At 34.0% G+C, this 15,094-nt stretch overlaps 2 long non-coding RNA genes across 2 annotated transcripts in view; one reads left to right on the top strand and one right to left on the bottom strand.

Moving 5' to 3' along the window:
- LOC308190358 overlaps positions 1 to 15,094 on the bottom strand; it is a 620,619-nt gene that overhangs the window by 526,213 nt on the left and 79,312 nt on the right. The window lies entirely within an intron of this gene.
- Positions 1,251 to 14,971, top strand: LOC308190357. Its single transcript, XR_013947124.1, has 3 exons — positions 1,251 to 1,889; positions 6,703 to 6,830; positions 11,739 to 14,971. It is a non-coding gene; the product is annotated as an uncharacterized lncRNA (long non-coding RNA).

Here is a 15,094-nt window from a genome sequence, read left to right on the forward strand (position 1 = left end):
AGGGGTAAACTGATCATGATTTGAACATCAAAGAAGCTGAGAGATTTCAATATATTTTTTAATTTACTTTAATTTAAATTTAAATTATTTAATTTAAATTTTAATTTAATTTTTAATTTTTACAGGCTGGAAATTATTTGTGTTGTAGTTCAGTTTTTCCTTGGGATAAGGCACTCAAGGATACTTCAAGGATACTAGATGGTTATCATCACAAATCTTATTTGAAGGATTAATTTTTAACATTGTTGGTAATTTCTTTTAATAGCTTTTGTTGATATATCGAAGCATGATGGCCAAAATCTTTATTCTTGTAATTATTAGTAGAGAAATATTTTGCCACAAAATGGAACTGAAGGTTGTGTAAGTGAGGATAAATAAAAAAATAGAGAGTACTTTAAGCTGTGTATCTTGAAAAGCTTGTCCTGTTTATTGCCCATCTCCCCATCATCAAAGATATGAAAGGCTGAAGCCTACTTACTTCAAGAACTGGCTTTCACAATTTCCCAGTATGATTGCTACACTCATTTGGAATACTTGGCTGATAGATCCCTGGCTTTCATCTTGTGACAATGGAAAGGAGGGCATTCCCAGTGACAGGCCAAAAATATGAAGCAAACTTCCTACAAAGCTGATCTTAAACAAGTGGAGCCTCTTTCACACAATTTTCAAGCTCAGTACAAGTCTTATGTGTATTCACTACCATTTCCCAATAGCTATGTAGTAATGACACTGAACACAGGAGGAACTCCAGAACGTTATGGTAAAGAAACAGCTTCAAAGCAAAGAAAGAAAAGCAGTACCTTCTAGAAATAATTTTGATGTATCTTTAATCATTTTTATGTGCTCAAATACTCCGATGATTAGTGTCATAGATATACCTATAAATAAATCACAGATAGTTGGAAAACATCTCTGAAACATAAACCAAAGAATTCATCATTTGTAATGCACATGAGAAATATTTTATTAGCTGTGCAAGTGAGCTGATATGCAAGTACAGTATGTTAATTTGCAGAGTTTGCTTTGAGGAACACAAACTGTTCCTTAACTCTATAAAAATGAAAGTAGCTTATACAAAGTAAAGTTCTGAAATCAACGGGAAAATGTATTCAGAATTTTTAAGTAGCCCTTGGTAAGGAAACTGAAGTTAAGAGTTGTTCAATACTTCAATTATAAATTCAAATGTTGAAGTGTAATATTATTGCCATTACAGTAGTATTCGTATAATTATAGGACTGTTGAAAACGAAGGGAAAAATAAGTTAATGCATTAAGTATGTGGAAGAAAAAAAAAAAAGCAAATAAGATGACAACAGAAAAAAAAAAAAAAAGAGAGAGAGAGAGAGAGAGACAACAATTAGAGGAAAAGTATTACCATTAAAATAAAGTTGACAGGTATTAGAAATATTATCACATGATCTGCAATAGTGTAATAAAATATTAAGTTCAGTATTGCCAAATTCCATACTGTCATCTAAAATAATGAGGAGGAGAAAGAACTATGATTACTAGGTAAGATTTGAACAGATCTTCAACTCTTGTAAGTGGAACATAACATTCTTGTGCTATGCTGGAGATGAAAATCTACCCTACTTGGAAACAATCAAAGAGATTATTATTAACAAGGTGTTTGGAAAGTTAGGAACAGAATATCTTTTCAAGAACTTTACCAAGATATAAAAGGTTAGAAATAGCATGATAGTTAGCAATGGAATTTGAACCACATAAAAGCTTCTTAGGAAAGGGTGCTGAGAAGGTAGCCACTTTAAAAGCTCGAGGAAATGTACCACTGGAAAAAAAAAAAAAAAAAAAAGAGAGAGAGAGAGAGATCATTTATAAAAGCTGTTATGTGGTGGGAGAATCAGAAGAGGTAAAGTCATCAAACATAAGGTAGAGTGAAAGTGCTTGTGTTTTTATATAAGATGATACTAATTGAATAGGGTAGGTAGAAGCAGGGAACAAACAGATTTGGTAATAGGACAATAATTAAAAGTTACAGAAAAAAAGGAAAAAAACACTTTGGTTAAGCAATGCATCAGATGTGCATGGTAATCTTTTTTTGTAACTGGAAAAGGTCATTTTATTATTCATTAAACAACTTATTCAAAATATTTTTAAAACAGTGACAATGAAAGTACCACTTTCAAAGTACTTTCTAGGTGATAGATTTTTAGGCTAGAGTACCGATGTTAAAAATTATTTCTAAATTTCAGTATAGAGAGTGTTACATAGTACAGTAGGGTTTTTTTATGTCAATATGAGAAAATCTTGCACTGATTTTTAGGGTAATGAAGTTAACAGGGAAAATAGCTATTTATTGCTCAAGGGGAATCATTATAACTATAAAAACAAATGATCATAAATATAAAAACAATATCTAAATTTTAGGAGCATTATAAAATGGAATGACAGCACATATTTGTAATTGCACGTATAGCTTCTTCTGATTTCAAAACCCTAATGCTGAGGTAAATTTGTGGTTGATGAAAAGGTTTTCTAAAAATAGGATATGAGTCAGCTAAGGTATTCTTTGAATTGTGACAACTTAAAGAGAAATTTAGGATCTTCTATATTTCACTCCCACCTATGATTTTTTAATTGGTACACTGTTAGATATCTGTGAATTTGACTAAATCTTTATGAAGAAATATTTACAATATACTTAGAAGATGAATGGAAATTTATCATTTGAGTTCAGATATTTATAATTTTAATTCAAAAAATGAGAACAAATGCTGTCAAAGTTAACCATCTAGTTATAAGCAAAAATTAAAACATATTTAGCTAAAAAGCAGTGATAAAATAACAATTAAAAAGACAAGTAAAATTTCAGGTTATGGCATTCAAGGAGAGGAGGGATAATTAGAAATGGAGAAAACAAAGAAAACAGTTTTAAAGATTGATAAAGTTATTGATATAATTTTTAAAATCTCTAGGAAAAATACTCTTAGTGAAAGGTATGAAAATACAATAGATCATAGACATAGAATCATAGATATTTAGAAGAATCCATTCTGGATGAGCATCTTAGGCTAGGTAGGAAAGAAATGGGCCAAAGTGTTAAGAATTTCCACAAGAATATAAATTTTAACATGTAGAGGTAAAAGAATGGGGAAGATAAAAATGGCTTAGAAGTAAAAGGCCAAGCAGGAAATGTGGCAACTGTGAGAAGGAAGACTTTTTCATATTGGGGAATATACTTGAAAAGAGATAAGGCAAGATGAGGTATAATTTATATATAGCTATACTATTGCCAAGAATAATGCTGTATTTTAAGGTGAGTTTTGCACAAATTTTAAAGAAAACAAACATTACAACCAATGTCCATAAGAAAAGGTAAATATGAATGAGAATAAAATGATGAAAAAAAAATCCAAGAGTGTAACGGATGTATTGTAACTAGAAAGTAATAGGGATGATTAATGGAAGGTGAAATTAAAAGAAGTGATGTAAGAGCAAAGAGTACTACAAGGTCATCTGTAGCAATGAGCTATACGAACCTTGACATTTTTACAATGGATTTTCAACAGAGTGAACTGATCCTAAAGTATAGCAGCTTGAGTGGAACAGAGGAGAAAGAAAGAAAAGGTTATGTTGCAGCATGATGGAAAAAGAGTCTCTTAAAAAAAAATAAGTCTTTTCAACAGCTTAAATCTGAGTTCCTTAGTGACTTGATTAGTCAAATGGATTTTTGTCCCTCAATTAGTGTTTTCAGTTTACCACATTCTCATACCCCAGGTTTCAGTAAATAATATCTAAATAAATAAAAAAAAAGCTCTAATGTTTAACTTAATACCTCAGCCAAAATGTGTTTCTCCACCTAGTCAGTGTAAACATCTTAATATTACATTAGGAGAATGTGCATTCTGACTACTGATGGCAATTCAAGGGTCCCAAAATGCAGGAAAAATATCCAATTCAAAGTATCACTCCCTACAGCTATGGATTTCGACTTGAGATGTTATCTCAAAATCACTTTTTGTAGTAACCTACTGCTCTACTAAATCCTAGCAATACAAATCAGTCTGGCATTCCCAAAAGCCCAGGGAGAATTTTTCATTGTAAGCAAGCTTTCACTGTAAGTGCATTCAGGTTGCAACAGTTGAACTAGAATCAGGGTATCTCAGAATCAGGGTATCTCAGAAGAGCATAGTGTTAAATAACAACAACAACAACAACAATAATAATAACAGTAATAATAATAATAATGTTTCCTTAAAAAGAGAGAGGAAGAGAGAGAGACAGGAAGAGGGAGAGAGAGAGAGAAAGAAAGAGAGAGAGACAGAAAGAGAGAGAGAGAGAGAGAGAAAGAAGGAAAGAAGGAAAGAAGAGAAGCTCAACAAAATTCAAATTTACAAAGATATCTCTCCAGGAATGAGTATTTTTGTGCTTGTGTATTAGGCAAGGGTTCAATGATAATGCATTGTTTGGAGTTCCAATCACATTGTAGTGTCTGAAAAAATAATAATAATAATATGATAATTATTTAGGAATTGTTTAAGATTTATAGTTTAGGAATTTCAACTTTGAGTTCTACACTATATATATATATAAATATATATATATTTTTTTCATTTTTACTTTACAAATTTGTTCCTCTTCACACAGGACACTGAAAAATCCTTCCCCTTTCATTTTTCAATATCACTCTAATTTTCTGGAGGTGAAAGCAGATTGTTAGTTTGTTTTGATTTCCCAGGCACTCTTTTTGATTGAAGTGAAAATGAAATATGTGAAATACCTGTGTCATGATTTGCATAATGATCTTTTGTTTGTTTGTTTGTTTTGTTTCATTTTGTTTCACAAATCATTTGGGGGAAATTGGGTAAGGGTACATTCTTATTACTTCAGCATATTTTTATACAGGCTGAATCTTGGGAAGGGGTGAAACAGTTCAAACAAAATAAGAACAGACACAAATTTTAGCTCACTTCTGAAGGATGCTGCCATGTTTCTGGTGCTGAACTGCAGGGGAAAAAAAAAAAAAAAAGGCTATTTCAATGGGGTCTGGCTGATACCCTAAGGAGAAATCAGGTGACCTGCTTGTTGTTTGTGCAAATCTTTTGATACCCCCTTATGATGGTCCTAGTGTGGGAAGGGGAGGAGAGCACATGAACAGTTCATAAGCACAAGATACTAAGACTAGAAGGAGAAGGGAGCTGCTGAAAGCTGTTTCCTGTTCTTGTCAAAATACAATTTAAAACTGTTGCTTATTTAAAGCTTCTTAGGGACACTCAGGAAAACAGATCTAAATTTAACTAAAGATACATTGTTAAAAGAAATTAATGCAATGACATTCAAGGTCTTCTTGGACGTTCCCTTTCAGAATTAAAGCAACATAAAAATATTAAACCAAAGTAGAGTAAGAAAACTTTAATTTTGAAAAAGGTTGTCTACACAAAGTTTCTATGTAGTTTGACTAGTGCTCTTTACAAAATAGTATTGTGTTTCTTGACAGTTTTGAAATGACTGGTCCTTGTGATATTGTGGCAGCTGTTAAGGACTCCTTTGCCCACTTTGCTCTCCAGCCTTGTATGTCACATGAGACTGAGGCCCCTGTGAGAGTTTGTGTTGTACTATATTTAATTAGGTCCTCACTCGTTTCATTGTTCGTATCTGGAATTTAATGAAATGGCTTCTATGAGTGCCAATGGTAACTATAAATTATATTTACCCTGAAGTAATAATTAAAATCTGCCTTTTAAAATGTGGTTCAGAGGTGTGGTCCCTTTTACTGACAGGGACTTATGTGCTGAACCATCTTAAGATCTATGAGAAAGCACGTATTGGGACATACATATATTTCAATTTAAATCCCAGGTTTGGGCAATATTATTATTACCAGTAAAAAGGACAATGCTCAGTTATTTGGCCTCTTGGAAGGTCGGATATCTTGCTTTTTGCTTTCGTAAGATTGATTTGTTTCTGCTGAAGGTAAGGCACTCAAACACTTGCCAAACAGCACAAATCTAAGGGCCTTCTTTGCATGGTATAAGTCCATTGAGTAGAAATGTGGGGACACATACCCTGTATTTCTAGATAATGCTCAGTACTGGCAGCTAACCCACTGGTATATTTTGTTTTATGACTAAAAACATATCGATGGGTAAAAGAGGCCTTTTGACTTTTTCCATTCAATTTTGCTATTAGGCAGCTGGTAGCTTTCTCACTATACAACTAGTCTCCTCACAGGAGGGCCCCAATTCTTCACTTCTCGGATTTTTAGAGGTTGATCTCACTCTCACTTGTTGTAATTTATCTATTTAGGAAAGGTTATCTCACACTTAGAATGGAGAACATATAGCCCAGGGAAATCTGGCTTCCATGTCCACTCCAGTGAACATCTGGAGATTGCTCATAACAAAACTCCCTTGCTAATGTCTGACCTAGTTAGGGCCTTTTGTTTGTAGTACCTTATCTGAGGATGTTAAGAATACTCAGTTCAAGTTATTTAAGAGACTTTATTTATTTATTTATTTATTTAAATAGGTTCCTACTTATGTCCTCCATCAGTAAAATGGGGAGAAATATCTGTCAAGCCCATTCAGAGTTTCAGTCAATAAAAATGAAATTCAAATGACCAAATATTAACTGTTATAGTATTGCTTGCAACTGTTAAGCAAACACAAACCATTTTAACACAGGTTAATACATGCAAGAACAAAGTTGTATTTCTAATACCATTTTTGTAAATTGTATCTAGGAAGCAAGTGGTTTGCTGCTGCCTCCTTTGGTGATATTGAAGATCCTCCTGAGCTTCTGCTTCGGCATAGGTCAACCATCTCCTCTTCAAATTAAAACCAATCCTTGCTTAAAGAATCCAGTGTTCAGGTATTGTATTTGTACCTAATGGACAAACATTGCATTTTTTAAACTAATACCCATAGGCAGCTTTTGAGTACAAAGGATACAGAAGATAGGGGATGCTTAAGGGAAGAGATGCTGTTCCTTTTTCCTAAACAAACAAGCTTGTTTTCATGATAGCTTAAACGTATTTCAAGTCTTAAAGAGAACAACATTCAGCCTCTCTCCTGATTTTTTTTTTTTTTCTAAAAAAAGTTACTGTTTATGCTGTCTCCATAGACCTGGATAGAGAAGCCCATAAAGCATTTATAATTCCCAGACTGTTAATACAGAAACATCATTAAAATATAGAAAGCTGTGTCTATAACTGCTGGTGAACAGGCAGGAAAAAAAGCAATGTTATTAGGGTAGAAAATTCTTTCACTAACTAGGGGAGGGTATGGGTGGATACTGCTTATTGGAGTACTTTGGAGAAATCCCTGGATTTTAAATGGCGGGATGGGGAAAAGGAAAGCAAAAGTCAGGTGTGTCCCCCCCCCCCCCAATATAAGCAAAATTTCCCTGCCTCTGCCTGTCCCTCTGTCCCTTCCCCAGAAATATTAATGAAAGAAAGAAAACAAAATCCAGAAGGGAGATGTGTGCCTTCAGAAGACTTTAGTAAGATTCTGGCAAAGGCTTAACCCTCCCTCATCAGAGAAAATAAGCCTGATTTTATCAACAGAATGAAAACATTAAATAGTTTCCACCCACATCCACATTTTTAGTTCCTCTTCCAGAATGGGGGGTCACTGGAATAAGCTTTTCCCTGATCCCTGTTACAATACCATCAGCTGTAAAAGTCATCTGCTCTGTCAGAGAACCTAAATGCCACTAAACAGAACCCACGGGGACAAGCAAAGAATTCAAACATGCATACAAAGGAATCACAAGAACATTAATCTTTTCAAGAACCAACTGACAGTACATTTCAGAAAGCACATATAACTCAATTAACGTTTGTGCTCACAAAACCTTTTAATTTATGAACTATAGCTCTTGGGGTTTGCTAAACAATTAAAATCAAATCTAACTTCTCCCCCTAAATTTTGCAAAACTTATTTTATGTTTAATTCCTGCAACTTCAGCAAGAAGAGTTCTTCTACGTGACCCTGATAATAAGAAAGGAAATATTATTGCTCAGTGATCTGCTGTCATCAATGGACAAAAATTAAATGCTTTTGCTAATCCTTTCACTGTCTCACTAGACTTTGACTATGAAGCTTTGTTGACCCTCCTGGAAATCCTGGCAAGAAATACTGAGAGCCACTTGAGTTACTCTTTTCTTTCAAGAAAGAATCAGAGGGTAGTAGTTGATGATTGCTCTTTTGCCTCGATATGTTCTTATGCAAGACACAATGTTCCTACTTTTTGATATACATGCTACATTGTGAGATCAATTCAGTAATACTCTGTAAACACTGGTTTTGGATCTGATCTGAACAGTAACAGTCATGGCCATGGTGAAACTGGAACTATAGTTCAAACCAGATAAAAGAGCTACTGCTGCCAAATTACTTGAAAAACCTTAGGAAAAGATGAATAAGCTGTTTCTGTGTTAACGCTCATATATTCTTTACAGAACAGCCAACAGTTTAAATATCTTTAAATGTTTGGGTACTTTTATGTGGTAAGCAACACATATTCATTTCTTAAGTGGTTCTCAATATCACTTTGGGTTAAGAACTTCACTGCAGTAATCTCTGCTGTGTCTCTTCAGTGTCAGAATTTCTCTGTTACACCTTTCAGCTGTGTTTACATTTATATTAAAGTCCTAGAGCCTGTAGTGATTTGGGCCCACCCAGATTGAAAAAATCTCTGTCTTTTAAACTGACCTTGATTAAACAAGCTGAGATGACCCAGCCAAGTGGCTTACTGGAGGAGGCAGTTGTATTCTCTCCATGCTTTGGGTACCAACCAGAACCTTCCTGGGGCATCTCGTAGCATATCTCTGGCTTTTTAGCAAGCCGAAACAGTTCTTTAAGTGGGTATAAGACTCATCCAGGAGTGAAAAGCACCTTGTTCTCTAAAAATGAACTGTTTTGATGGCACATTTTTTTCCTTGTTCAACTCCACCCTATAAGGAGATGAAGAACTACAAATTAGGGCCTGTCATGCTGTTAGGACATTTTTAAAAATCATGCTTTAATGTTGTGGAATTTGATGATTCCCAAAGAATGCTACAAGATACACAGACAATACCTTTTGCCATGTGGTGAATAAGACATAAGCCAGAGGGTATATTCTATTCCCTTAGTTGCTATTTGGTTTAAGTTACTTATTGTTAATTTTCTATACCACTGTGATGAGGTTTATACTATCTGTGAATACAGAATATGATGGGTAAGTTTTAGAAACTGTATGTAAGGTTTACTCAAGAAATGAAGCCTTTCCACAGTTTCTTGAAACTTTTATAATTGCTATTAAAAAAAAACAAAACAAAACACCAAAGTCCCATAAATATATATGTATGTATATATATATGTATATATGTATATATATAAATAAATTAGTAGTAACCTTTTTTTCAGTGATGAAATAGGTTAATTTCATAGCTGACTTGAAATCTTGTGACAAGTTCTGGTATTCTATTATGCCATTATTAGTAGAAGAAATAATCCCTTGCAGCTGTGGTAACTCATGATAACACACAATATATACCCATCAAGATATCTCCTGACAGCAATGAAATTAACTCGTGTCACCCCTGTGTCTAACAGAATGTGCTTGCAGCTTCTTCTTAGTATGCCATTTCAGATACCAACAAATTGATATATGGGGAAAATACATCTATTAGAAACAATTGGTTATACCAATATTTTCACTGCCTGCATTGTACGTTTGATGACAGATGTTTCAAGCATGGTAAGCAGACAGTAAGTAATCAAAAGTTTAAAAAAAAAAAAAAAAAAAGAAATCATAGTTTATGCTTACTTCTTGAATGTGTATTTCCTTAAGCTTCAACAGGACCTATATGGATGCCCTGCACAACTATTTTTACTCCCAGTGCATCCTTGATGGGGTTGCAATCCATTCACAAATCCTCTGGCTCAGAATCGCATGAACCGAAACCTAAAGCCATTCGAATTCCTGCTGCTGAAAGGAGCTATTTTGAAATAACAGGATGATCTGTTACCTCTCCCTTCTTTTTACTTCTAAAACTAATGTTTCTAATACAAAATTATCTATGTGTCTATTAAGCTTTGAGATTATGCTCTTTAAGGTTAGTTCCAAAATGCTGGAAAGCAAATATGTTTTATGACGTTTCTATATAGAGGAAGCAGACAAATCAGATGAGAACAAACACTTTACAACAATACTTTAAAACTGTACTTTTAATGACTTTTTAAAATAAGTGTTTTGAAATAATTGGAAAAGCGAAGAGATGAAACACATTATTTACTGCCACACATATTCTTACTTTCTGATTAGAAAATGTAATCAAACAATTTCCACATCACAAATGTTATCCAAACATTTTGTAGTCCTTGCACAGTATGAATTATCCCCAACTTAACTTCATGTACTACATCCTTGATTATAGGACCATTTTTGACTTTCTTTTTTTCTTAACTAACAAACAAACACAAATAAACAAACAAACAAAACTCACATTAGACTCATGGAATACTTTCAATTTAGATCTTTTAATAAAATGCAGGTTGAAAGAAGCCTGGTCACAAGGGAAAGCGTTACTTAAAGATTGAAGTTGGCATTACAGAAACAAAAGACAGCTTTAAAAATAGAGGCTACTGTTTTTGTTTCTGCTCTGTGTTTCTTCCCTTGTGGCTAAGCAGCTTTTAGCTTTAAATATTTATTAAATAAAAACATAAATATGACACCCCTTCCCCCCCCCCCCCCTCTTTTTTTTCTTGATTTGGGCAGATCCTATTCTGGGAAACAAAAGCCACTAAATGGTATAAAGAAAATACTTACTCTGCAGAAGGTGTGATTCTTAAAATTTGTAAGTTCAAAAAATATGAATTCTTCCCATAAATAAAGCATGAATTCATTCTGAGACTCGTAGGCATTTGACAGCATGAACGGACACTAGCGGGATTTATAAACAGCAGGGTTTTACAGCCTATATTTCATACAGTAAGACATTATAAATTGTAAATTTACAATATGTAATTAATGAAGATGTCAGAAATACTGGGGCTATGTTCCAAAGAGCAGTGAAATGATATCTTACCAGAGGAAAAAAAAAAAATTATTGACACTAAAACTCCATCACTTAGGTTTTCAAAGTGGCATTTAACATTTTAATGGCATTCTACTGAGAGGCTAATATCCTTTGCTGGACTTTGAAAGTATAAGGATAAATGTTTTAAAGCCAGAGGTCATTAGGGGAAAGGTGTGTCACTGAGAGTGTACGGTGCTGCAAAAGTTTTGATTGCACAGCTTTGGGATTGCTATGTGGATCTTGCCTTCCAAACCTTCAGCCACCTCTACCCCCCTAAGACACTGAACCTCTTAACTGATACATTGATTTAAATCTGTCTTAGAGAGGCCAGATGCAATCCAGCCAAAAAAAAGTTAGCTGTCTGGACCTATAAAAGCAAACATGAGAGGGTATCTTTTCTACACTAAAGTGACTACCTTTCACTTATATTTTCAGTCTCTTTGTAAGTCTCTATACCTGGCTCTCCTCCCAGAACCCACCTACTACCTGCAGATGTTGTACTTTTGTTCAAGACAAAAGATTGCAGAAATCTGCAAAAAGGATGCACACGAGCAGCATTTTCATAGTTTCAGATCATTTTCATAATTTGTGGATATTGTTTTATGGCTATCTTTTATACCCAAATATGGTTACTTCCAGCTCTCCTACATAAAATATCTCCTGTGAGCATTATTTATTTTTCTCTGCTCAGATTATCTCTTTGTATTTCCTAGATAGGACGTACCTGTCAAGGTATGTATGGGTCTTATGCTTCATTTTTCAAGATCATGGGACCAGGAGAAAAGCTAGCACATGAAATCACAACTATCATCAAAGGAATTGTTAACAAATCCCAGAAGACACTTTATCAGACAAAACAAAATAAACAACAACAGCAAGAAAATTAGTTTATGGAGTACTTTCAATGGAATCCAAAGCATAACAAATGTGTAAAATTGCTGAGATCAAAGAATACTGACTGGAATGGATACAAAGGAAGGCAACTAGGATGATCACGGGAAAGAAAAGAGGAGACACTGAAAGATCTTGGATTGTTCAGCCTAGGAAAATGAAGACAGAACACAGAATCCTTCATCATAAAAACATCAAAAAATGTAAACGCCAGGCAACTGAGTGTCAACTTTGTTAACCATCCCTGAACAAATTTTGTCTGAAAATAGTAAGGTGGTTTCTACCTTACACAGTTTCTGAAACAGACTTATGACTTAGGAGTAGGAACTAAGTACCTAGCCAGTTAAGACACCAGCAGATGAACAGGATGACGCATCATGTTTGTTTGTGATAGTAGGAACTTGATTTGATGAGCCAAATTGTCCCTTCCTGTCTAAAATTAAGATGTAAGTTACCATAATTTTAAAATCTTAGTAAAATATACACATTGATTGGAGCTTCAAGCTCAAGGCAAAGAACACATGACTTGGATCTGTTAAAATATCTTACTCGGCCCACCCTACAAAAAGGTTGAATTAAGCTTTTTCAATAATGTTGAAACCTAAATAATGTTACTAATGTCTTCAGTTCTCTGAAAAGTTGTAACTGATCTGACTAGACTGTAGTCTTTGGCAAATTATTTTGCTGATTGAAAGTTTCCCTTATTTTTGTATGCCTCAATTTTCTTTGGCTTGTGTATTGTAAAAAGAAAAAAGCATAATTGAGAAGGTACAGAATGTGGCATTGTTTTCTTCATTTTAGCAGTGCAGTAGTGCAATAAATTTCTTTTGGAAAACAAATAAAGTAATTAATCAGGATAGAAGCTCTAATCTGAAATTCAAGATTTTTAATACAGATTTTTTAGGTAATTATTTTTTTTTTCCATGTGATAGTATATTTTCATTTTCAGGATACATTTAAGTATAATTACTTTAAAAAAAAAAAAAGGAATTAAATGTTGCAAAGCTGCAGAAGTTTTGTATCAGTAGAGACAGTAGAATTTTCAAAGATGGAGAAACAGAAGTTAAACTGCTGGAGAAGTTAGAACTCTGCTATTTGAAAAGACAGTCTTTCCTTTCAAAATATGTTTTAAAGTATATTGCCTAATGAGCATTTTCTGTGTCAGCTGCTTACTCCAGTGTTTTATTCTGAAAAAGTAAGGTATGTATGTTAGCAGTATGGGAAAATATTTTCCAGGGAATGAACAAGGTTGAGAGCTAACTGAATTAATCGTAAGTTGATGATGTTAATTAGGGGAATATATTTTTCCCTGATTACTAAATATGTTTAGTGAAAATCAGATTCATTAGTAAAGAATAAACACACGTTATAATTAAACTGTATTTACCTTTGACATATGTCTGTTAGCTGGAAACATCTACAACTGGTGGTTGTAAACTTTCTGATGAAAGTGTCTCCTGCCAAAACCCTGGTGTTCTGTTGAAGATTAAAGCAAATAACTTGTGGTTTCTTTATTATAGCTGGCTCTGACAGCATATATAAACTGACGGGAAATTTCCATTGAATACATGGTGTTTCAGGATTCTGCTAGATGTGCATATACACATACAGCAAGGTTCAGTGGAATTTCAGCTTTAGCAGGAAATGGTGGGATATGAACTGTTGAGGAGACAAGGCTTTGAAGATGTCCTGATTCTCTTCAAATTTGGTAGAGGATGGTGAGAGAATCTGCCTACCTACTTCAGGCATGTCACAAAGGAATATTTTCTTTCTCCATTCTTCCCACAGAAAACAAAATTTACTTGTTGAAGCAATTCCTAAATAGGCAGTAAATGAACTAACTCTGGAACTGGAATCAATAAAGCTGCTTCAGACTGAGGTTACGCCCAAGCTAATAGCCCAAGTGCAGTACCATGCTTCACAGGCTACGCTGCTCCAAGTGATTGTAAATGTACCTGTTCAGGGATATCTAACATATTGCTCCATTGTATTTTTTTAGACATAACCAAGATGAATAATCAAAAAGCTAGAAAATATCAAAACTGAAGTTCTTCAGGTTATTTTATATGTTCACCCATGTTATGTGCACTGCAGTGCTATTCTTTATTATGCAGCAACAGTATGTTATTTCACAGATTCATAGAATCATAGAATGGTTTGATTTGGAAGGGACTGTGAGATCATGCCTTATTCTCTGAACACTTGGTGTAATCTAGAGTATTGTCTTATGCCCTACAATGTCTGAATAAGGTCTAGTGAAATTGAATGCTGTCTACTGCTTCTTGCACTTGAAATAGGTGTATAGTGTATAGTGAATGGAATAAAGATTGGCTGGAAGATGAATATGGGTTTCACATTTTCATTGACCTCTGGCTTCCAAACTTACCATTGCCAGAGACTTTGTGTGTAACTCTGGAAGTTCCTAAGGCTCCATTTCAGCTGCTTGTTAATTAAATGGGGGTCATGACGCTTCTTGTTTAGGCAGGGCTTTTCTTACAGACAATATATAAGGCCTTATGAAACAAGCTGAAAACTTATGGAGCATCTAATGAAAATATAAGTAAAATCTTCAGTGATGTGTTTGGTCAGTATAAAGTACAGGTGCCACAGTTTTGTACAGCAGACATAAAAAAAATATATAGTATATGATATATTTTTCATTCATCACTGAGGGAAAAATAGTATGTCATCATGTAAGAATGGAATATAATGTCATGAAAAGTACTCTGTGTAATCTCATGACTTTTGAGTGTTTCACTTGCAGACCTCTCATATTCTTTCCTGTAGCTTTCCTTACTTTGTAACATCTGTTGAGGTGAATATTTTGAGGCACAACAGTCTTTTTTTCCATCACCTATGCTTACATCAGCTGATGGTGCTTTAGAGTTGCTTTATACGTACTTACTGGTGGTAAAATTTCTTTCAAATACCTCAGTACATGGTACAATAGATATCAGGCATTGAAAGTAGTATTGTTAATATTCTGTTTGTGTATATTTTATTCTGATAACTGTATAAACATAATGTTCATGAAAACAAAATAATTCTTTAGAGTTAGTCCAATCAAGTAGATGCAAAATAATATATCTGTTCATATATAACAGGAGGCTATGACAACTTTGTATTTTGCAATTTCATAGGAAAAAAAAAAAGAAATTTAACAGAGAATTTTTAGCTA

Source organism: Anser brachyrhynchus (genome assembly GCF_964034855.1).
Source record: "Anser brachyrhynchus genome assembly, chromosome: 2".
Classification (NCBI taxonomy): domain Eukaryota; kingdom Metazoa; phylum Chordata; class Aves; order Anseriformes; family Anatidae; genus Anser; species Anser brachyrhynchus.